The sequence below is a fragment of the Amblyomma mixtum genome, chromosome 6, assembly GCF_055824585.1.
Source record: "Amblyomma mixtum isolate Tamu chromosome 6, ASM5582458v1, whole genome shotgun sequence".
In the NCBI taxonomy this organism is placed as follows: domain Eukaryota; kingdom Metazoa; phylum Arthropoda; class Arachnida; order Ixodida; family Ixodidae; genus Amblyomma; species Amblyomma mixtum.
In genome coordinates, this window is record NC_143017.1 from 149013076 (window position 1) to 149037129 (window position 24054).

The window sequence follows — 24054 nt, forward strand, 5'->3', positions numbered from 1 at the left end:
GGCGCATACGTTAGCAGCATCAACGTGTAGTTCTTCGATCACACCATTACTGGCATGCTGACCATCTTCCTCCTGCTGTTGTGTGAAACAGGAGAGGCACGGCAGAGACATGGTGCACCGGATTAAAGGAGAAGATCGCTTTCTAATTTCGGACGAAAAACGAAGAGGGAGAGGTTTGTAGTCACCGAAAGGAGTCGCCACATCAAGGTATACCGGCAGCAGCCGGCACAGGAAGCGAGAAAGATAGAAGAGACGAAGGACAAAAATAAGAAGAAAATGAACAGGACATGCTATTATGGGCTGTGGTTGCGCACTCCAGGGAGCGGTGTCGCCTTTTCATATCCCCTCCGAATGCCTGGCGAAACGAACTCCTAGAAGCACCGGCGCGGTTTGCCGAAAGGTGGTTCGGCAGTCGTGTTGTGCTATATGCGCTTGACTGAGAGTTCGCGGCAACGCTGGCCGGCGAAACGCGCTGCCTTCCCCAAACAAAATCGAAAAGGGAATAAGAAACCAAACAGCACACAAGGAATGCATCGAGAAAATTGCCTTCTGGCGAAAGAGAATTGCAGCCGTTCGGCATCACTGCCTGCTTTCGTTTCCCCCTCAGCTGGTCGTGCGCGACAGGTGCTGCAGCAGCTTGGGCACAGCCTGACGACTTTTTTTCTTTTTTACCTGGAAGAGTTGTTGGTGCGATTGAAAGCAAGAACAAGAAAGAAGCGAGATAATGATCACTAGCGGTGTCTGAGCGCTGTGTTCAGCAATATGCAAACTGCCCCAGCTTCCAGAGAGAAGAAAAGAAATAGGCAATCATTCGTAACCTAGACAACCCCACAGATATGAATTTAGCCGGAAAACAATTTCCTGTGACTTTGGCGTATGCAGTCTACTAGCGAGATTAAGGCTGTGGCTCGGCGGAAATCTGGCTTAGAAGGGACGAGCGCGCAGTAATATTTAGTGCTGTTTTCTGGTGTGCTGCAGTGAAAAGTGCCATAAGCTTCCGGCTAAATTTAGACAAAAACACAAAACGGAGCGGAAACTATCGACTGGATGCGAATTAAATAAATAGTCTAAAATACTGATAAAAAAACTTGACTCTCGGAATCTCTGTTCATTATATCCGATGCTCGCAGTAAGTGGACTCTTCTTATAACAGCCAAAAACATTATGTCCTCCAAAAGTGGTATTTATTTCATAAAAGCTGCGTTATGCGCATATACTTGTTCCCCGCCTAGCCCGCCTCTTTTCAGGCTCTCCAGGTCGGTCATGTTCTCCTCGCTGAGACCCTTGTTTCCAACAATCAACTTTAGGAACTGGATATGACTAATCGTGGTTGAAACGTACAGGGCAGCCGGTGAGGAGGTTGGCTACAATAACCAGTTTCCGAGCGGTAGGTAAGTGTTCATACTTGGCGTTCAATGGCTTCGTGAGGGCAAGCGGCTCTTCGACGTTGGGGTACGCATGAGCATAGTCAACCGAGGAAACATCTGGCGAGGTACGCATCAGTGACCGGTTGCCACAGGTCTAGACGCATCTGATCCCATGTTTTCAGAAAGCATCTATCGTTCGTAGGCCTCTGCATAGACGAAAATAACGCAGCACTCGTGGCACAAAAAGTATCAGCTTCACTGCTCGCTGTCTGACGCTGCCTGAAGATAGTAGTTGCTCAAAGGTGGAACCGACTGGGCAGGCGACGCATGCCACGCGACCAGCATGGCCAGCAAGCCATTGAATCCACGACCATTGAAACTAGGTTCGCTTTCAACGCAGGCACTGTCTTGCGCCTGCCGCGCTTCTTCCAAAAGGGATCGTTCGCCCAGCCGACGAGTGTTTGGCCGGCAATTGCTTGAGATTTTAGTACTGCCTCTTTATTGCTTTTTTTTCGTCGGAATGGTCTTTCCAGTTCAGTGTCGCGAGGACTTAGAGGCGCGCTTGATCGCGGCTGCTGGAAGTGCACACTTTTCAACTTCGGACGGGCAGTTTACGGCGCCTCCTCGTTCGCTACAACCGAGGGGGGCAGCCAAAGTTGGCCATTGTATCCGAGATGAATTGCCATTGTCTTAACGCATATTTTGACGGTAGCACCACCCTCGTTCGTGACAAGCGAGCGTTCGTTATACCTGCGGCCGTTATAAATGGGTTCGACTCTATCCCTGAAACTTGCACTCATCTGCACCCACGGGGCGCGTCACTTTAAAATGTAAATATCCCGCATTATCTGATACTCACTGCGATCTTGCGCAAAACACGCGTAGCTTGTAGTTCCTTCCAGGGCAAAGATAATTTAACATCAATTTCGTATACGTTTGGATAGGTGGAGAAACGGAGACGGTTTTCTTTTTTTCGTTGCTTTACGATATATATTTGCTTATATGTCCTTTGCAGAGGTATTCAATGGCACCCTTTGTTCTCTTTGAGGCAAGGTGCACATCTCCGCAAACGAGAAGCAACTGCAAAGCAAAGGTGAAAAATATTTTTGTGCTTCAATGCGGAAGAGTTGCTAGAAACTATATATTGCGCTTAACATCGATCGCGTCTTATAGGCCTGGCATCCACCTACCTCCTTGCATACGTAATAAGCAGACGTAATAATCTTCTGGTGTTCGGTGTAAAGGAAAAGGAAAATGAGACGCATGAAGATCTCGAGGAATCCGTCCTCAAGGATGTCTTCACAGAAATTCTATGTGCACACGTTAGTTCGGTCGAACGAATACATAAAATTGGTCGGAAACAACCCGACAAAGTACGACCGGTAATCATAAAGTTCTACGACCACCGTGAGAAAATGAATATCCTAAAGAATTACTTTAAGCTAAAGAATGGAAACGTGTCTTTCTCGGAGGATTTTTCTGCAGCCACAAGAATGAAAAGAAAGCAACTGTGGGACAGTGCCGCTTCTAACAAAAAGAATGGCCAAAAAGTCAAGCTCATATACGACAAGCTTAAGATAGACAACGACTTGTTCGAATGGGACGAGGAACGAAAGATCCGAGTTCCAGTTAGCCGGAAAAATAAACAGAATACATGAACCGTAGCCCCCGAGGATAGGTCGTTTGTGTGTATTCAGCTAAATGCGCGAAGCATCGTTAATAAAACAGTTGACCTAGAAAGTATCGTGCTCACACACAGGCCACATATCGTATGCCTAACAGAAACCTGGCTGTACACGGATATCGAGAGCGCTGAAATAGTACCCGTAGGCTGCCGAATGCTTCGCAAAGATAGGAACTCTCGGGGCGGTGGCGTAGCAATTTTTTTCCGAGAGTCATTGCATGTAACCAGTCTTCCCGACATACCCGATATAGAATGCATATTGCTAAAGGTTTCTTTAACCGAATTTACCTTGATTGTAGGTACATTCTACCGGCCGCCAAATGGCAACAGCACATTTTTTGAAGTACTGAACGAATTCCTATGCCCTAGTAACATTGCTACTTGCAACACAGTACTTGCTGGAGATTTTAATATGCCTTCCATCAAGTGGGACAGTGAATTCCCTGAACCACTATCTGTCATTTCTGAGTCATTTGTAGATTTAATCTTTTTTCACAACTTTACTCAACTAGTTAAAGAACCCACCCGCATACAAAAAGACGCTAAATCAATTTTAGATCTTTTTCTCGTGAGCTGAGCAGCCTGCTTTGCCGAAATCCGGTTACGCATGTCTGCGATGGCATATCTGACCATAAGATGGTATCGCTGAATATCGCATGCGCTCCTGATACTAAGAAAAACAAAGACATACGCGTAGTCCCGCAATTCGCACGTGCCAACGACGTTGCTATCTTAGATTTGTTGGACAGTTCTCAGATTTTGTTGCTTTAAGTGAATGTACCGATTGCTCTGTTGATGCTCTGTGGTGTTTTTTCAAGAGTCTTGTTGTGAAGTGCGTGAATGATTTTGTGCCGGCTGTGACGAAACGAGTACGAAATACTAGTCCTTGGATGACTAAAGAAGTTATTCGGCTAGAGCGAAAAACAAAAAAGTTAAGAAAGCAAACCCGGCTTTCTCCTTCAGCGGCCAACAAAAATAAGCTCTGTGTGCTACGTACGCAGGTAAATGAATGCATAAAAAAAAAACAAGGACTACTATTTCAACGTCACCATGAAGAACTTTCTGCTCACCGCGCCAGAAAAGTTCTATGGGCATTTGTCTCCTAAAAAGAAAATAACATACAAATTGTGTATAAATGGCGAAACAATAACGTCACAACCGCAAGTGGCATCAGCTTTTAATCAATTTTTCTGTTCAGTATTCACAAACGATGATGGTAAGAAACCACATCCCGACTTAGTGTTACATTGTCTGCCAATTAATAATGTTATTGTGTCTGAACAGGGCCTTCTGTCGTTACTGTTGAATATCGACAACAAAAAGTCACCAGGTGCTGATGGTATACCCAATGCTTTCCTTGTTAGGTATGCCGAGTGGTGCAGTAAATATTTATGTATTATGTTCAATCTTTCTTTGACTAAAGCAGAAATTTCCTTTGATTGGAAATGCAGCAAAATCGTGCCGATACACAAAGCAGATAATTCATCATTACTTTCGTCTTATAGGCCGATATCATTATTGTGTACATGTTCCAAGGTTCTTGAGCACATTATTTTTAACCATATCTCGACATTTGTTGAACATAATAATTTAATCGACAGCAGGCAACATGGGTTCCGAAAAGGACTCTCCACAGTAACAACACTCCTGGAGCTAACTCACGATTTCGCAATTCAAAGCCAAATCGACATTATATTTCTTGATTTTGAAAAGGCTTTTGATCGCGTCTCTCACCCTAAACTTCTTTCAAAACTAGAACCGCAGCTGAAAAACAATTCTCTTCTTGCATGGATCGAAGCTTACCTATGTGGCCGATTCCAATGCGTCAGTATAGATCACGTGTGCTCTGCTCCTGCGCCTGTCAAGTCCGGTATACCGCAGGGATCTGTTCTCGGGCCCTTATTCTTTTTAATATTTATTAACGACATAGTTCATAATCTACCCGTTAAAATCAAGCTATACGCCGATGACTGCATAATCTATCACGAAATTCACAACTCCAGCGATCAGGCTCTACTTAATAGTGCCTTAGCAAGGATTGCAACCTGGTGCTCAGATTGGCAGATGGCAATAAACACGAAAAAATCTGTTGCGATGACCGTAACACGCAAAAGGCAACCATCAAATTTCTCATATTCCATAGGCAGCAGCACTCTTGCAGTGGTAAACAACTATAAATACCTAGGCATAACCATAACATCGGATCTAAGGTGGAATGAACTTATATCGGATATTGTGAAGAGGGCCATGCGGAAATTAGGTTATTTAAGAAGAACTCTGCGACAATGTACAAACGAAGTTAAACTAATAGCGTACAAAACCTTAGTTCGACCAGTACTAGAATATGGATCAATTGTTTGGGACCCGCACACTCGTGGCAACATAGACAATCTTGAATCTGTACAAAAGAAAGCAGCTAGGTTTATATACCGATCATATAGCTGGCGTACTTCCGCGAGTACTCTAGTAAAAAAGGCCGGTTTAGACAATTTACAAAAACGGCGTCAGTATGATCGATTAAAATACATGCACTTGCTGTTTCATGATAAAATAGGTATGCGAAAACACGATTACATAGAGCCTGTACACCGACGAACCACCCGATCGCCTCATAGCAAAAAACTTAAAGATTATTCCTGTCACACTCAAACTTTCGCTAACTCTTTTTTTTCCGAAAACTGTCCGTGAGTGGAACCGGCTTCCGGCCAGCATTGTAAATGCCCTATTACTGAAACATTTATGAATGCTGTCAGATTGTAACTGATGATTACGGAGTGTTCTTGAGATTGCTTTGTGTTTCTGCACGCAACTTTCCATCATCTATTTTTGCTCGTGAGTGCATCTCATTTGTTGAAGGCAGCGTGTTGTGCCTTGATTTGTTTTGCGCATGTCACTTATGTTTTTTTTTCTTCTCCCGCTCCTGCTTACAGCCTCACCTAGAGGCTAGCAGTACTGTGTAAATAAAATAAAAAATAAAATGAATTTTCGTTCCTCAATCAAAAGTATTCATTTGGAGAAACACACGCTTGAGGAAAGTTATTGTTTAGAAATAGGAATCAGAAAATTACCACTTTGGTATTCAAGTGCTTGCATTCTGAGAAGCTCGCATTTTTTTTTAATACTCATACGCATCTTGGTAGGGCTCGGCTAGAGCTGTCAGAAATGGAGCAATATTACAAGTATTCGTACAGCAGTAGCTTACAGGCAAATTCTGAACTAAAAGTTCACATTGTGACAGAAATGTTTTATCTAAAAGCTATGAAGATAAAAAGAGAGTGGAGTTGAACAGAATTAAGAGGGCTGTGCATAGCACCCAGAAGTGTACACCACTGCAGAAAACCAAAGAGAGCACACCAGTAAATAAGTGAGGCCATCTATTTATAGCACAGTTCCCCTGTTGTTAAATAAGAAAAATTTTATTCTTAGATAATTACAGACACCGGTACCACGTCTTTGTTTAATTCGGATACCGCTATTCCAGCATACGGCGAACGAGCGGCCGTATGGTCTCCCAAACAGGAACTACTACGTAGCCCTCAAGTTGATAGCAGAGTCCAAGACTCAGGAAAAAGAGGAAGAAGGAATGTCATTATAACTGCGCCACTGTGATGAGACTGATTGCAAGGGAAAAATTAAGTGGCCTGACCAATGCCCTCGACGTGGATAATTAATCCAGCTTAATGCGACCTTTTGCTGATCTCTATTTCTTCCTGGAACCGTTTAGCTGAACTATATTTGCACCGAATGAAGGCCATTAGTTGTTCGTGGTTTCTTTCGGAACACAAAGATAGTGAGTGTCGAATTCGGTCATCCGATCATCCGATTACTGAGCAATGAGATTTAGCTCTAATTAGTTATCTGCGAAACACTTTGCAGTAAGAGCGTAGGCAGTGGCTTGGGAGACAGAAGCATGGCGTGGCTAGCGTAATGAGTACCATGTTCTGCATAAGCCTATGTAGCAATCTGCTCCTGGAACCGATGTAGGGCTGTGCAGAAGCTCATTTCGGTGGCAGCTTAACTGTCTTAGTAGTGAAGCCAATAGACAACTAGCTGGAGGATCTGCATGCCGCGGTTCACCTCTGAGCCAGACTCGAGCAGAAGCGAGATTGGGGTTGTTAATAGTCCATTATTTCTCCTAAACAGAAGCGCAATAACCTTTTAAGGACCGACCTGTCTGCTCTTGGAGCCGAATTTTTCTTTTGTTTGCTTCACATGCAAGCATCTGCTTTATCTTCGTATGTATGAGTAGGTCAGTAGTTAAAATTGACCTCACCTTCGGTGTCTCTACCACAACAGTTATACAACTGCATGTACCCCTGGTCTTAAAGCAACACTAAGCCTATAGATTGAAAGCGTATATCTCATTCTGTGGTGACTGTCCCCGGGAGAGGTTTTAAGTGCCTGCATTTTGTGAGGTATTTGTGACACGGCAACTTGATCTTGTTAAGTGGGTCAAGTCAGAAATAATTTACGACGTGCTGCTGCAAAGAAAATAGGTGTAACGTATGTTTTAGAATGTACTGCTGTGTCCACATTTACCTTCGAAATGAAAAGCGCTTAATGCTTTAATACTGAACCTCCAGAATGTTGCCTAAGCGCAGATGTCAGCCACAAAAGCCGAGGAAAGCTTCTCAGCGGTTTGTAAAAAAGTCATAACAGGCTATGCTAACCTAAACGAATTAGAGGTGTTACGTGCTTTCGATGGCTAGGCTGAAGGAAAGGAATACAAAATGTCCTATCAACTGAATCTCATTATTCTAGTGAGTGCCTCAAAGCACGAGTGCGCAAGTGGGCACGTAAGAGGTAAGGATTTTTTTTTCAGTGCTGTTAACAAATGAGTTACACTAAAACACGTAATGTGTGACCTGAACAGAATTCCGTTCACGGATGTTTAGCATTTGCGCACTATTTAAGTTTCCTTTTTTAAAACTCAGTTATCTTACCTGCGCAATGAACCATATATTTCTATCAACCAGCTCCGTCCTTCAATTTTTTTAAGTCAACTATTTATTTTTACTTATGTTTTTCAAACGAAAAACGAGATTAAATTGAACGTTTCTCTCTGCATAATGTCCTAGAATACCAAACTGCGTTCGCTAATGGAACAGTACAACCAAACCATGTAAGGGCTCGCATAGAAACCATGCTCCCTTCCTCGTGAAAAGTGTGTATGAGAGCTTTGCCCAAGTATTCTGTTCATCTGATCTTACACCCTAGATTTATGACCACTATAGTGATAAATAAAGTGGGGAGAATAAATGGTCTTCCTGAAAAAACGTTCTACTTCCGTATACTGGAAAGTAAATTTCTCTAAAGTGTGTTTATTTTGTTCTGTTCGTGGCAAAAAACGATTTGCTCAAAAGAGAATGGGCCCTTCGGATGAAACTAATGATGCCGAAGCTATATGTTTGTGGCAGCGAAACACTGTCGCTATAGGGCGCGTTATTGCAACTGAAACCACACATGCAGCAATACCCGGTGGGGTAGGATAAGTGGCTTCAGTGATCAACTACGTGAGTTCAAGATCGCGGGTTCGAATCTAATCTGCGATGGCTGCATTTCGACAAAAGCGAAATGTGAAACACGCCCGCACGGTACGCGATGTTAATATAGATTATGAAAATCCAGGTGGCCGAAATTTATACAGTCTTCGGGACGTTAAACCAGTAATGTGTTTTACTATAGAATGCGGAATAAATTAGCTAGAAAATCGAAATATTTGACAACATAACTTCTTTTTCTTCATTTCAACACCTTCAGGCTTGAAAGAGTTTAAATTAATGCAGTGTAGGAAAGCAGCTGATTCAGCTATGTACAGGGGTTTCGGAAAAATAACAAATAATCTCATCTCTAAAAGCGCGCTTCTAAAAGACATTCAAGACTAATTAAATTTCGTCTGTAGATAGATTAATGAACGACAGATGGAAAGCCTTCGCTCTAACCGAAAACGAAGGATTTGTAAGCTAGAAAAGACCAAAAACAAAAAGCAGGTGCCGGTGTCACCGGCCTATTTCGCGACTAAACAGCGGTGCGTCGACGAAGCTTTTTGGACATGGATTTTAGGGGATGGGCTACGCCATCAGTCTCTTCAAAACGATGATCACCGAGTTCTTTTTGGTGTAGGTGTCACAAGTTTGAACCATGTGGAAAAAAATTTTGAAGTAGAATTTTATCAGGAATAAATGCGTGTTTTGCTGCTGCCAGACAATGGCCTACGTAGCCAGAAAGAGTCAAAGAATAGATTTGTGCTGAGAACAATAACTGGATAGAGTTGTCTTCAGTCTCCCTGTAAGCTCGTTAAACCAAGTATTTATTTATTTATTTATTTATTTATTTATTTATTTATTTATTTATTTATTTATTTATTTATTTATTTATTTATTTATTTATTTATTTATTTATTTATTTATTTATTTATTTATTTATTTATTTATTTATTTATTTATTTATTTATTTATTTATTTATTTATTTATTTATTTCATTACCCTCAGGGCCAGAGGGCATTACAGAAGGGAGTGGGTTACACACGAAAGTGAAACAAAAAATACAGCTTTATATACACTTAAAATTTAGACATAAATGAAGCTCACAGAAAAAACGAGCAAACAGGTTACGTCAAAACATTTAAAAAATTAACTGCGCATATCGAAGAATAAAAACAACAACAAAAACCAACAGCATACAAGAAATACAAAAACGACAAGAGAAATCACGTTCAAAAGGCAGTAACATGCGCGCATATAAAACAAGTCGAACAACCGTAAAAAAAAAAAAAAAAGATGGCAGTGTTAAGGATTCTCGAGTTTATGACAGCAGCAGGTTGGTTAAAGCAGGTTTAAACGTAGAATTATCAGAAATTTCGACGACAGATCCGGGAAGGTAATTCCAGCTTACTGACGCACTTGGGATGAATGAATTGTGATAATGGTTGGTTTGGCATGAAGGAATACCAACCTTATGACGATGGTCAATACGATGTGAAATGTAAAAGGGTGGTAACATCATTTTATTCTTAAGAATGGGATTATCGTAATAAATCTTATGGAACAGGCAAAGACGGTATATTTTCCTACGTTGTGACAGCAGGGGTAGTGACAAGCTTGTTTTCATAGTCGTGACGCTGGAGTTGCGATGATAATTTGAAAGAATGAAACGAGCCGCCCGGTTCTGGACGGATTCCAGTTGATAGATGAGCGTCTCTTGTTTCACAGATTCTTGTTTCACAGAGCGGCTAGTTGTTTTCCTTCTTTTTGTCTTAAAAATAGGCTAACATAACTACTTTAAGAGCGCCATTATTTATGCGCTTTTACCTGACAGCTTTATATGCGCAAAGCAATGGTAATCCTGCATTTCCGCGCCTGCATGTTTCTGCTGGCCGTAAAAGACATTCGCACTCTGCCCTTCATTTTAGAATGCCCAGTTCACAGAGTGCAGATGACGATAGAGGGCGTCATCCGTACCGGATGCAAATCGCTTGGTCCACCAGGCTCAAAATTCTCGATTTAGCAACGCGTTACCGGGACGTTATGATGCCGGGATGAAGTGGAAGGGCTCTTAAGCCTCTAAAATTTCGCTAAAGGCCCGAGATTCTGCACGGCCTGTCGGTCGTCATGGTCTTTTAGCCCATTATAGCATTCCGGGGTGGCTGGAACAGCAAAGGAAACGAATAAAATAAGTAGAGACCAATAAAAAAGAAGCATAAGAAAGCACGGGAAACTTGAAATGCCAGGGCAGTAAGGCCCTTAGAATATTCCCGCCATTCTCGTTGTGCCTAACGAAAGGCGTCAAAAAAACTATGAGAGAGCGAATGTTGAAGAAAAAGGTATTCACTGTGATTGGGATAATATAACTCGCTTTGGCGGAACTGCATACAGACCAACATGATAAGAAAACGATGCGACGTCCTGCGGTGGGTTAACGGTTGTGGAACTAGCGAACGCTAAGAGAAAGCAAGACCGTATTCAATTATCCTTTCGATGCACATTAGCATAGCCAGAACGCAAGAACTTCTAAATGCGTCAGTGGTCACAGCGAAAGGAAGCATATATAAACAAAATTAGTTCCTTTGCAGCCAAAGAATTGAATGTATTATGGAAAACTACTGCTTATAATTAGAAGAAACTCTTTTAGTGTTTTTCAGTCAAAGCCACGGGAAAATGAGTTTCATTATCACTAATTCATATAACACCAGAGTAACATTTCTTCTGCACGAAATGCTGGCACTTTTGCTACCCAGGAGCGTTGCAAAACACAATAGGTGCCATGCTGCAGGTGAACACGGAAAGGCTTCATGTTACAACAGTGGCATGCGGTCGTTCACTTCCTGGCTCTATAACGGGACGCGTCATTGGCTACTACTGAGAACACCAAATTCTGTACATGAACAGAAGATAAATAGAGGGACCAACAGCCAACAGCTGCCAACAGCCACTTTGGGCTATAGGACCTTGAATCTCACATCATGAAGCCAACTGATTGTTCATACCTAACAACTACGGTGTTTGCAAACATCATTCCTGTGCGACGCAACTTCTCGCTATTTCCATCGATTTATTTTCAGTTTTGGATGGTTCATCGTTTGTGGATTGCGTTGTTTATCGATTCCTCTAAGATATTGAACATTGAATCACATCAGCTATTGCTTTTTAAACTTGGTAAACTAAACATCGACACTAACGCCATGAAAAAGATCGCGTTTTTTTTTTCCAGGGTGGTGCCCAGTATTTACAGGTCACTACAAAAATTTTCAGAATGCCGAAATCACGAAAATTGTCAATTTCCTGGCTGAGTAGAAGCGCAACCAGGTACAGAGGGGTGCATTGTGCAGGTCGCGCTGGCAAATACAAAGCCAACACCTCACTTCATGGCTGGATGCTTAGGCTACGCAGTAATAAGGCTTTGTTGCATTTTTCGTGTTCCGAAAACGTTTGTGGACACCTCTACGTTGCAACTAATGAACGGGTTTCACCAGTCTGCTCTCTAACATCTGTAGTACGCTATGTGCCCGCACTAGGCCCACTGCTCTTCTTATTTTACGATAACGATCTTCCGAATAACGCTCACAGAAAAATCAGGCTTTTCGCTGATGATTGGGCTCTATACAGGAAAATGTTCAACCCTTCTAATGCAGTTATTCTTCATTGTTATGTTGAACAAATTCGCTTCGTGACAGACTTGGTCTATGAAACTTAATATAGTTTAAAGCAATGAGAGTAGCACGCACGCTTAACCAGTCTTTTTATGCACCGTTGCATTAAATACTATTTTAAATTCAGTCCCGGATTACACGTTGGACATATCACTAATAATGCTAACCGCAGCCTTGGTTTACATCATCGTAACTTTTTCTTCACTCCTATGTCCTTAAAAAAACTTCTAAATAAGTCCCTTGTACATCTGAAACCAGAGTACGCCTCTTCTCTTTGGGATCTTCACACCAAATCACTTATTCAAGCCCTTTAATCCGTATCTAATCACTCTACTCGCTTTAATCTAGGCAATTATTCCATTTCAGCCAGTGTAATACCACGGCCGCTTGATGCAAAGCGCAAAGCGAGGTGCGGCCAGCCACGTCGCGCCGCCGACAATGGGTGAGCATGTCCTGGCGGAGTTTACAGGCGCGGCCGCTGTTTTCGGTGGGGGCGCCACTGTTCGGGGACAGGTTTTAAAGATAACAGATAACCTAGGGTTTAAAGATAACAATGGTCATGTAAATAAATCTGCAGTGGAAGTCAGCAAAAAGCGATTGGAGGATTGGTGGCTGAAAAGCAGAGATGTGGCATAAGGTTAGAATAGTAGGAAACCGTAGGCAAAGTTGATGGAGAATCTTAATGAGAATTGCCAACACAGTAAACAAAAAAAATAATAAATAAAGAAAAGCTGAGCATGGTGGCAATTGCCACCACCCCGTTTCAAAGGGGGCGCTCCTATCTATCCATCCATCCATCCAGGTCCCGGGAGTGGACTCCCGAAGCGCTCCTTGCTTCGTCGTGTTCGAGCGCGTTTGCGTCATGTAAAACCGCGTTTGCCTTCCATATTCAATGCAAAATAAAAACCACTACTACTACTACTCACGTTCCTCATGTCTGCAGTGCTTTATTTGGATTTTCTGCTGTGCGCATGAGTGAGCACGTTTGCCTCGCGTCTGCGGTGCTGGATTTGGACTTTTCGCGTGCGCGTGAATGAATGTTTGCCTCGTGTCTGCCGTGCACTCTTTGGGATTTTCGTGCATGCGTGTGTGGAGGTCAGTGACGTGTATGGGGCACGATGCCGCGCATCTGCCGTGTGCCACTGTCCGTCACCAACTCCAGAAAACTGCCAACTGTGAGATATCATGAGTTTCCCTCTGAACTACAGCGTCGAGAAGCGTGGCTGAAAATATCGCTCGCCAAGGACTGTCAGGGAAAGGAAGAGAGTGGGTGCCAAGCGACAGGTCTCTGGCATGTTCCTTGCATTTTACAGAGAATGACTACAAAAAGTAAGGTCAAGGAAGGTTCTTGTGAATGGTTCCTTCCTTTCTTGTATGACCATGCAATAAAAGTGTCAAGTACTTTGTGGTTTTCTCGGCTGCAGGTGGGCTTATGAAGTTCCACAACTTCAGCTATGATCGTTTTTTTTTATAAATTGCAATAACTTGTGTATATAAGAGCCAAAATTCGACGTGACACGAAACGGAAATTTACTGCGTGTGACCAGCTGTGCGTGTCCGTCTCATTCACGGTCTACATGGGGTAGCGAGAAGTGAATAAAAATCAGGGAGCACTTTGACGATCTAAAGTGCGAAGAGGCGAAAGCCTTTAACCGCCTCTGTCGCTGCCCTCTGCTTGGCGACTGTTGATCGTTTGGCGACTCTTGAACGCTTCCGTACGGCATCGCGAGCGCGTTTCGTAGCGGGCGACATTGGAGCGCGCGCGGGCTGCATCCTTCTTGGATCAACGTTCAGAGAGCACCTGAGAGAGCTCTGGGTGATACGACCATTGTGCAAACTTTTGACGTCTGTGTACATGCGCCGTTGTTAAACCACCTGAAAATTGCGCATGGGGCACTGCGCATGCGCAGTGTGCGCGTTTAGTGGGTATCATTAACTAATCATCATTACTGTTCGTACATCTACTGTTTCGCTCCTGTGCACCGTTAGCAAGGTAATGGAGCACTTTATTTTTAATCATATAAGCAGTTTTCTGGAAAAAATAATTTCTTTTCTGAGGGACAGCACGGTTTTCGACGTGGCCTATCCACGGTTACGCAACTACTACACACTACTAATGATCTCATGGTAGCTTTGGATCAGGGTGGGCAAATTGATATACTGTTCCTCGACTTCGAAAAGGCGTTTGACCGAGTCTGTCACAAAAGGTTATTACTTAAGCTAAAAAGTGTATTGCAGAGTGAACAAATTTTGAATTGGCTTGATTGTTACTTATCCAATCGACAACAGTATGTCTGCATTGAAAACTCATTTTCTTCATCTGCCCTTGCATTATCCGGTGTACCACAAGGTTCTGTCCTTGGACCTCTTCTTTTTCTGATCTATTTAAATGACCTGTCCTTGGATTCCTCTGTACAATGCCGGTTCTTCGCCGATGACTGCATCGTGTACCAGGTCATCGAATCTGTGCAAGATCAAATTGTTCTACGCGATTACCTCTCTGCAATTAACAGTTGGTGTCAATCCTGGCGTATGAACCTAAATGTCTCTAAATGTGCCCACATGATGGTCACAAGAAAGAAAAAACCGTTAATATATACTTACAAATTTAACAATGCTGATGTCAAGCGGGTTGACAACTTCAAATATCTTAGTGTTATAATTGACTCCAAATTAACGTGGAACGCACATGTTGAATATGTTGTGTCGGCGTCACTAAAAAAGCTGTGGTTATTAAAGCACCGCATGAGGCACTGCACTAGTGCAACAAAACTTGCAGCATTCACGACACTCGTTAGGCCAATTCTTGATTATGCTGACACTGTTTGGGACCCTCATACTAAGAAAAACATCAATCACATTGAAGGGGTACAAAAGAAAGCACTTCGATTCATTTTTAACGCTTACCATAGAAGTATCTCTGTTTCAGACCTGAGAACACGAGCTGGGCTCCCGTCGCTAGAAATGCGCCGTAAACTACACCGCCTACACATGATGTACAGTATTGTCAACCACCATGTCAAAATAAGTTTTCATACTTACATGCACTTCAACGAATCCAGGAAAACGAGAGGCAAGCACAGCAAAACAATTACAATGCCGCAGGTTAAAACTAACGCCTACCGCTCATCATTCTTTCCTCGAACCACAGCCGAGTGGAACGCCTTACCCTGTGAAGTAGCTGACATGCCCTCAGTTGAATCTTTTGTTACGGCCGTGTTATCTCTACCTATGATGCAGCAAGTATTTCTTTACAACGCTTCTTGCTTTGCCGTCCGCCTTTCAAAGTGTATTCCTTCTTTCTTTTTTTGTGTGTTTTTTGATTGTGCACATTAATCTTTCGTGGCTGATTGTCAATAGCATGTTTTCTTTCTTTGCCGCTGTTGAACTCACCTTAGCAATTGTTCAAGAACAATGTATCCACTCCTGTTTTGACTGCCAAGAGGCAGTTTGCAGTATTTCATAAATAAAAAATAATAAAAAATACTACTACACCATTAACTATCATTACTGACTTTTCAAGTAACCATTATTGACAGCTGCCGCGGACGCATGGACGGACGGACACGCTGGCGAGTCATGAGCCATAAAAGGCTTACGCCTTAAAAGTAGATCGAAAGCTTCAGGCGCATTAATGCAACATCCTCAGGTACAGCCGCGCGCGCCGTCGTGCATCGTATAGGCGGCCGTTATGGACAGCGTTCAGGCATACACTTCCTACCTGCTGCGGTGATTGTGACATAAGCGGCGTTCTCAATGACTACTCTTTAATGAGCAAGTAGAAAGCGCACTGTTTACGCCTCAAACAGTCAGCAACGGGCGTACCGACGCAGCTGTCGCGGCGTTTCCCTGCGAGCAGTTGTCCCCGAGCAGTGGCGCCGCGGCGGGCGCACGGAGAACTAGGCCCAAGACGCCGTTTCTGTGCGACGTGGCGGGCCGCACCTCGCTTTGCGCTTTGTATCTAGCGGCCGTGGTAATACATATCACGAAAACAATTAATCTAGCTGGTCATTCCTTACCTCTCTATTTATCGTTTATGCTTCCTTCACAAAATTTATTTTACCAGTGAAAGCCTAAACAAATCGCTTTTTATTGCCCCTAGTAGCTTGTCATTCCAAATAGACCAGAAATATAAAGCTGGCATTCAAAGCTGCGAAACTAAGCATTATATTGAGTCTTGTGTCCCATAGACTGCACAGACTGGAACCACCGTCCCACCTTTATCGTGCCTATCACCACACCTTGCCTTCTAGACTGCTGTATTGGAAAATCGTTATTAATCAGACCAGTATGCACGTTTACTTTGTTTTTAGCCCACACCTCTCTGTAACTCTCGTCGGCTCTGAGAGTAAGTAAATTAAATGAAATCAAGTGAAAGAGTTTTACGCATGCACCATCATTGTGCTGTGAGCACAGTGAACGTTCCATGTCGTAACCAAAAATCGCCTTTTTCGAACCCAAATATTTCGGGAATTTTTTCGTGCAATAGTTTGGAAAAGTGCTACATTTTTCAATGTGTTATTTTCTCATTTTTTCCTTAATTCCTGCTGCCCATCGGTGTTAATCAAAGCTAGAGAGCAGGAATTAGCCAGGTAGTACCGTTGTATGTGTTCGTGTTTTCTGTTCCGCTGTCCACCATGTATTTCCACTTATTTCAAGCAAGGGCAACCCTTCAGAAAAGTTGGCCGCGATCATAGGCAACGTGTTAAAGAAAAAAATAAGTAGTGAAGAATCCAGTTGCAAGCTCTTTTCAATCGTAAAGCACTTCTTGATGGAATCAAATGAAAAAAATCATGTAAATTACTAACATGGGATTGCATTGTACGCGACTTTTCGAACTCAGTCCAGTGTCAGCTTTGCGTGACTACCGCGTTTTCCTTCAATATTGGTCGGAATGTTTAATTCGCTTACACCCTAATTTTGGGAACTAGAATGGCGTACAGGTCTCTAAGCGAAAGCTCTCAGCAGTCAACTTGTGATTAAGGTTACCAGCGCAACGTATCGCATATCGCGAATGCAGCTGCCTCTCGAGAAACGCGTCACCGCAGACAGCGCTGTGTTTGCGCTTAGGGCACAGACGACCGCAAGGATGCAATATATCGGCGAGGGAAACGAAACGCGTGATAATTAGCTGTCTTTCTTTGTTATCTTAACATCTGACAGAAAACCTAACCGGCCGCAGTGTCGCTGATATCGTACTTAAACGGCAATATTTTTTTTTTCCAGTTTGCAATATACTTAGCCGAAAAATTACTACCTTATTTCTCTTCAGATCTTTAACATTCCCTAGATATTAGTGAAGGCTACCTCACTTTCAGACCAAATTTTATTCCATAAATTTCTCGAAAAAGAGGAAATGGTTCAAACTCAACATTAATTACCTATGTCACCTTGGCATTTTAGTGCCTATGTCCATGAACAAAGAACTCGCTGGGTATCGACCGGTGCCACACGGCGGTTTTCAATGATAACTGAGCCCAATGCGGATCGACTCAATGGAGGTTCGCGAATGAACAATAGAACCTCAAGGGCCCTTGAGAGCAGCCTGACATAGAGAACAAAGATACAAAATGTCTTTTATCGCTTTGCCAAACTGCGTTAACCAACCAACTATCTATACTTCATTCGGTAGTCAAAATGACCACTCCACAGACTGTCCGGTGGTCATATGTAAATAAACCGACGCTGTTTTGTGCGGCGCAAGACTGTGTTTGATAGTTTTCACCGCTTAGGGCGCTTTGCGATATCCGAGGCAAAGAAGCGCCTTACAAGTGATGCAACAGAAGTAGCTATGGTGCTGCATAACGCCAGTAACTGATCTGTTCCACCTTGGCCGGCGGAAATTAATCTTTCTGAGTGCGTATTGTTGTCCAACGTCGCCCCGACGCCGCTGTCTGCGGAATGGGCCGAGCTGTAAAATATTTCAACACCTTCTTTTTTAAGACAAACTTTCAATTAAAATCGCACCTACTTTAATAACAGGCAGCTTTTATTAATTCATCACTTCGTGCTTCCACTCAATGTTGTTACCCCTAGCGCTATTTGCCGGATCGCACGATCACGATTTAATGTTAACTAAAATTCGCCATGTGACAGCGTAGCAAAAAATTTGATGGGCATCGAGTTTGTCCACGTGACACAGGCAAAAGTCATGAAACAACAGTTTTCTGCTGTTTTGTAGCAGAGACAACAACATAGCTCGAATTTCTCTTTCACAGAGAAACACTTTGCAAACTGATCACGCTAAGAAGGCAACGCCCATTTTTTGTCGTTGAGAACTCAAACTAGCACTATGTTTTCGAGTTTGGCTTGCGATAAATTTGCATCAGAGTTTCGAATAAACCTGTATTTTATGGGAGGTCGAGCAATTTAATAAATACATTTAGACAGCACTGTGGCAGTGTAAGGTTTCTGATTACTAGCAGTAAAAATAGCTTGAATTTCAGCGTTCACTCTCGTTGATAGCTGTTATCGTAATACCTGACATGATGAGTCAGCAACAATGCAGTCATTAGGAATTTATTCTGTGAAAGTAATTCCCATTTAACAGTGTCAAGGCGCGCGCTGGAAGCACGGACACAGATAGAGCGCTAATCCATTTACTGAAGCACTAGAATGTAAAGTTAAATAAAGGCAGACAGTAGAGACCGAAGTAAAGCTTCCTGCATTACTGGGTAGCTAAAGAAACAATTGCGTTTGTTTGAGGAACTGTAGCGACAAGAAGTAAGAAAAATATATTGCGTAATTGCACTTTGGAAGAGGAAGAAGGAGAAATTAGTCCTGTTTGCGTGAGAAAATAAAAACGTATAAGAAAAAGTCATACTCTCGGTTTAATCTAATGACAAATAGGAGGGGATTTCCTGCCCGCAAAGGCAAGCCATTCATCTCGGTTTATCTCCTCTGTGTTCGTGTCTGCGAGTCTAAAATTTCTCCGCGATTCAGTTGTGTTCAGTCTAGCCACGGTGATGGAAGTCACTGGGCTTTCGCTAACGGGGACGAGAAGCGAATAGCGCTTACTGGGATAATGACCAGCGAAGGAGTTAACTTAGTCTGTAGTGAGGCCAGGCTCAGGAATAGAAGATTTAACACTCTGGGCAGCAACTACATCAGAAAAAGAAAGGCAAGTTACCATGAGCAGGTCAGCAAACTCATGTTGATTTGGAGCCATTATTGCAACCAATCGTTACCAAAGCCTAAACGACCATCAAGTAAATAACGAAATCTTTTACCAATATTTAGGCTTTTGCGCGGGAGAGGATAAAGTGCCATATGCTAATTAAAGGCTAACAAGGGCCTGCAAGCGCCTTTACGTTAGCACTCTTTGTGGTTAATAGAACCCATGAACCTATTCACCCAGCAAAAAGTACTTCTAAACTTTCAAGGAAGTTTAGTCTTGATGAGGCCGATGGAGTTTGCGTCGTACAGGAAGTAATTTTCGGTAAAAAATAAAACGAATAAATATAGGGGATTCGGAATTTTATTTGAATAATGAGGGCAAATCAGCTCAGGACGTGGAACCTAAACTTATGCGCCCCTCGCATGTATTTTCTTACGTTTAGTGGAGCCCAGAATGAATATATGATTTTTTTTTTCTCGGCAGTGACATGATAGCGAATTTCCTCTTAAGGGGCGGCTAATCTTTTAATATTTCTATGAATTGATAATGCTGATAACGGCCTTGTTACAGACATGTGCAGTTGCAGTATAGTGCTTCAGGAGTTTAAACATTCGATAGGAAAGACCAGTTTCTTTACATATCATTTACTGGCAACGTCTTCCGTTCTTCCAAACACGTTTCTCTTTACGTTCCACTTAACGTACTCATCACGCACACCCGCCGCGGTGCCTCAGTGGTTACGGCGCTTGTCTGCTAGCCCGAAATACGCGGGTGCGATCCCGGCCACGGCGGCTGAATTTCGACGGAGGCGAAATTCTGGAGTCCCGTGTACTGTGCGATGTCAGTGCACGTTAAGGAACCCCAGGTAGTCGCAGTTTCCGGAGCCCTTCACTACGGCGTCCCTCATAGGCTGAGTCGCTTTGGGACGTTAAACTCCAATAAATCAAATGAAATCTATATCATTGAATACCGTCATTCGGTATGATGGATGCTCTAGGCATATCACGAAATATTACAGCGTCAAAAAGAAAATTATGATTGAAATGTACAGATTCATCTCACATCAAGCACTGCTATCTACTTGTTTTTTGCGCGTCATATATTTCTGAACCAGTTTAACGCGGTTTCCGAGACAAGCGCTAGCTTCACTATGCTATGCATGCTAGCTTAACCATGACCGATGACACTTTTTTTTTATGCGAAGCATATTACTAGAGGTACACTACAGCCCTTCGCCGTGGTTACGCGCCGTGCACACCACGTGGTACAGTGACGTCACACCACGTGACATACCACGTGACACATGACGTCACGACAGAGGAAGACGGAGGTACACTACAGCCCTTCGCCGTGGTTATGCGCCGCGCACACCACGTGGTACAGTGACGTCACACCACGTGACATACCACGTGACACATGACGTCACGACAGAGGACGACGAAGGTACACTACAGCCCTTCGCCGTGGTTATGCGCCGTGCACACCACGTGGTACAGTGACGTCACACCACGTGACATACCACGTGACACATGACGTCACGACAGAGGAAGACGGAGGTACACTACAGCCCTTCGCCGTGGTTACACGCCGTGCACACCACGTGGTACAGTGACGTAAAATATATTGCGTAATTGCACTTTGGAAGAGGAAGAAGGAGAAATTAGTCCTGTTTGCGTGAGAAAATAAAAACGTAAAAGAAAAAGTCATACTCTCGGTTTAATCTAATGACAAATAGGAGGGGATTTCCTGCCCGCGAAGGCAAGCCATTCATCTCGGTTTATCTCCTCTGTGTTCGTGTCTGCGAGTCTAAAATTTCTCCGCGATTCAGTTGTGTTCAGTCTAGCCACGGTGATGGAAGTCACTGGGCTTTCGCTAACGGGGACGAGAAGCGAATAGCGCTTACTGGGATAATGACCAGCGGAGGAGTTAACTTAGTCTGTAGTGAGGCCAGGCTCAGGAATAGAAGATTTAACACTCTGGGCAGCAACTACATCAGAAAAAGAAAGGCAAGTTACCATGAGCGGGTCAGCAAACTCATGTTGATTTGGAGCCATTATTGCAACCAATCGTTACCAAAGCCTAAACGACCATCAAGTAAATAACGAAATCTTTTACCAATATTTAGGCTTTTGCGCGGGAGAGGATAAAGTGCCATATGCTAATTAAAGCTAACGAGGGCCTGCAAGCGCCTTTACGTTAGCACTCTTTGTGGTTAATAGAACCCATGAACCTATTCACCCAGCAAAAAGTACTTCTAAACTTTCAAGGAAGTTTAGTCTTGATGAGGCCGATGGAGTTTGCGTCGTACAGGAAGTAATTTTCGGTAAAAAATAAAACGAATAAATATAGGGGATTCGGAATTTTATTTGAATAATGAGGGCAAATCAGCTCAGGACGTGGAACCTAAACTTATGCGCCCCTCGCATGTATTTTCTTACGTTTAGTGGAGCCCAGAATGAATATATGATTTTTTTTTCTCGGCAGTGACATGATAGCGAATTTCCTCTTAAGGGGCGGCTAATCTTTTAATATTTCTATGAATTGATAATTCTGATAACGGCCTTGTTACAGACATGTGCAGTTGCAGTATAGTGCTTCAGGAGTTTAAACATTCGATAGGAAAGACCAGTTTCTTTACATATCATTTACTGGCAACGTCTTCCGTTCTTCCAAACACGTTTCTCTTTACGTTCCACTTAACGTACTCATCACGCACACCCGCCGCGGTGCCTCAGTGGTTACGGCGCTTGTCTGCTAGCCCGAAATACGCGGGTGCGATCCCGGCCACGGCGGCTGAATTTCGACGGAGGCGAAATTCTGGAGTCCCGTGTACTGTGCGATGTCAGTGCACGTTAAGGAACCCCAGGTAGTCGCAGTTTCCGGAGCCCTTCACTACGGCGTCCCTCATAGGCTGAGTCGCTTTGGGACGTTAAACTCCAATAAATCAAATGAAATCTATATCATTGAATACCGTCATTCGGTATGATGGATGCTCTAGGCATATCACGAAATATTACAGCGTCAAAAAGAAAATTATGATTGAAATGTACAGATTCATCTCACATCAAGCACTGCTATCTACTTGTTTTTTGCGCGTCATATATTTCTGAACCAGTTTAACGCGGTTTCCGAGACAAGCGCTAGCTTCACTATGCTAGCATGCTAGCTTAACCATGACCGATGACACTTTTTTTTTATGCGAAGCATATTACTAGAGGTACACTACAGCCCTTCGCCGTGGTTACGCGCCGTGCACACCACGTGGTATAGTGACGTCACACCACGTGACATACCACGTGACACATGACGTCACGACAGAGGAAGACGGAGGTACACTACAGCCCTTCGCCGTGGTTATGCGCCGCGCACACCACGTGGTACAGTGACGTCACACCACGTGACATACCACGTGACACATGACGTCACGACAGAGGACGACGGAGGTACACTACAGCCCTTCGCCGTGGTTATGCGCCGTGCACACCACGTGGTACAGTGACGTCACACCACGTGATATACCACGTGACACATGACGTCACGACAGAGGAAGACGGAGGTACACTACAGCCCTTCGCCGTGGTTACACGCCGTGCACACCACGTGGTACAGTGACGTCACACCACGTGACACATGACGGCACGACAGAGGCATTCCCGCGCATTTCGAACGCGCGTTCACACTCGGTGTAGGTGAAACGCTCGCTCCACCGGCAGGCGGACGCGGCTTCGGTGGCAATCCAGGCGCCCACCCAACGCGCGTCTCGGGATTAGCCGGCGTTCCGCTGTAGCCATGCCGTTGTCTTCCCCCACGACGAAGGCTTCTAGTGGTTGCATTAAAATGACCAAGTATTCAACCAAGGAAAGCCATGTATTACCAAGCCTAGCCATCAATATGCTTCGCATCTGACCAGGGTTAACCAAGTTAAGCCTCAGCCATTTTTTCCAAACGCAGCAGTGACGATTAGAAGTGGCGATTTTGACTTTACAAGGTTTATGGTTAAGTTATTTTGCGTTGATGGCTGGTCTCCGAATCACAGCCGTGCGTAGCCTCACGGCGACTCCTCACGGGTACGCAGCCTCACATTTAGGAGTACGCCGAAGTGATTCCTTTGCAGGAAGGAAAGCCTGCATTTCCAGGATTTACTTGCAGGAATGTTTCGGTAAAACCGAAATGGGAGGTTCAGTAAATTTAAAGTACCTAACCCGAGACCGAAATATTACCTCTTTGTTTCCTTAAAAAACAAACAACAAAATTTATTCCGGCAAACTTCCTCACTTCCGAAGCTAACTACGGCCTAGCTCCGAGTATTTTTGTTCATTGCATACGGTTGCCTTTTTTATACGAAATGTGCGCGCGACCTAGGGTTCCTGCATTGCGCCGCAGGCGCTCTGGCATTTGTGAAGTGTTAAATAACGGCAACCGTGGAAAGGAAACTACAAATGAGAGAGCACAGCTCTCTCGCATCCAGAGATTCCGCGTAATGGGCGAAAGTTTCACTGCAGGGAGCATTAAGAGAAGAGTGCTTTTGTTTTGCTTTTTACTGCCTACCCTTCGAAGCAAGGTTGCACAAAGGCGAGCGAAAACATCGAAAAAACGGGACAGTTCCGGCCAGCTCTAAATGACACGCAATAGCAGAAAAGGCAGCTTCTGGGGAGCTCTGTTTTATCCTCCAGTGGCCTTCCCAGTATTCCGAGACCCATATAGAATAACGGCTTTAGTACACATGCAATAGAAAAT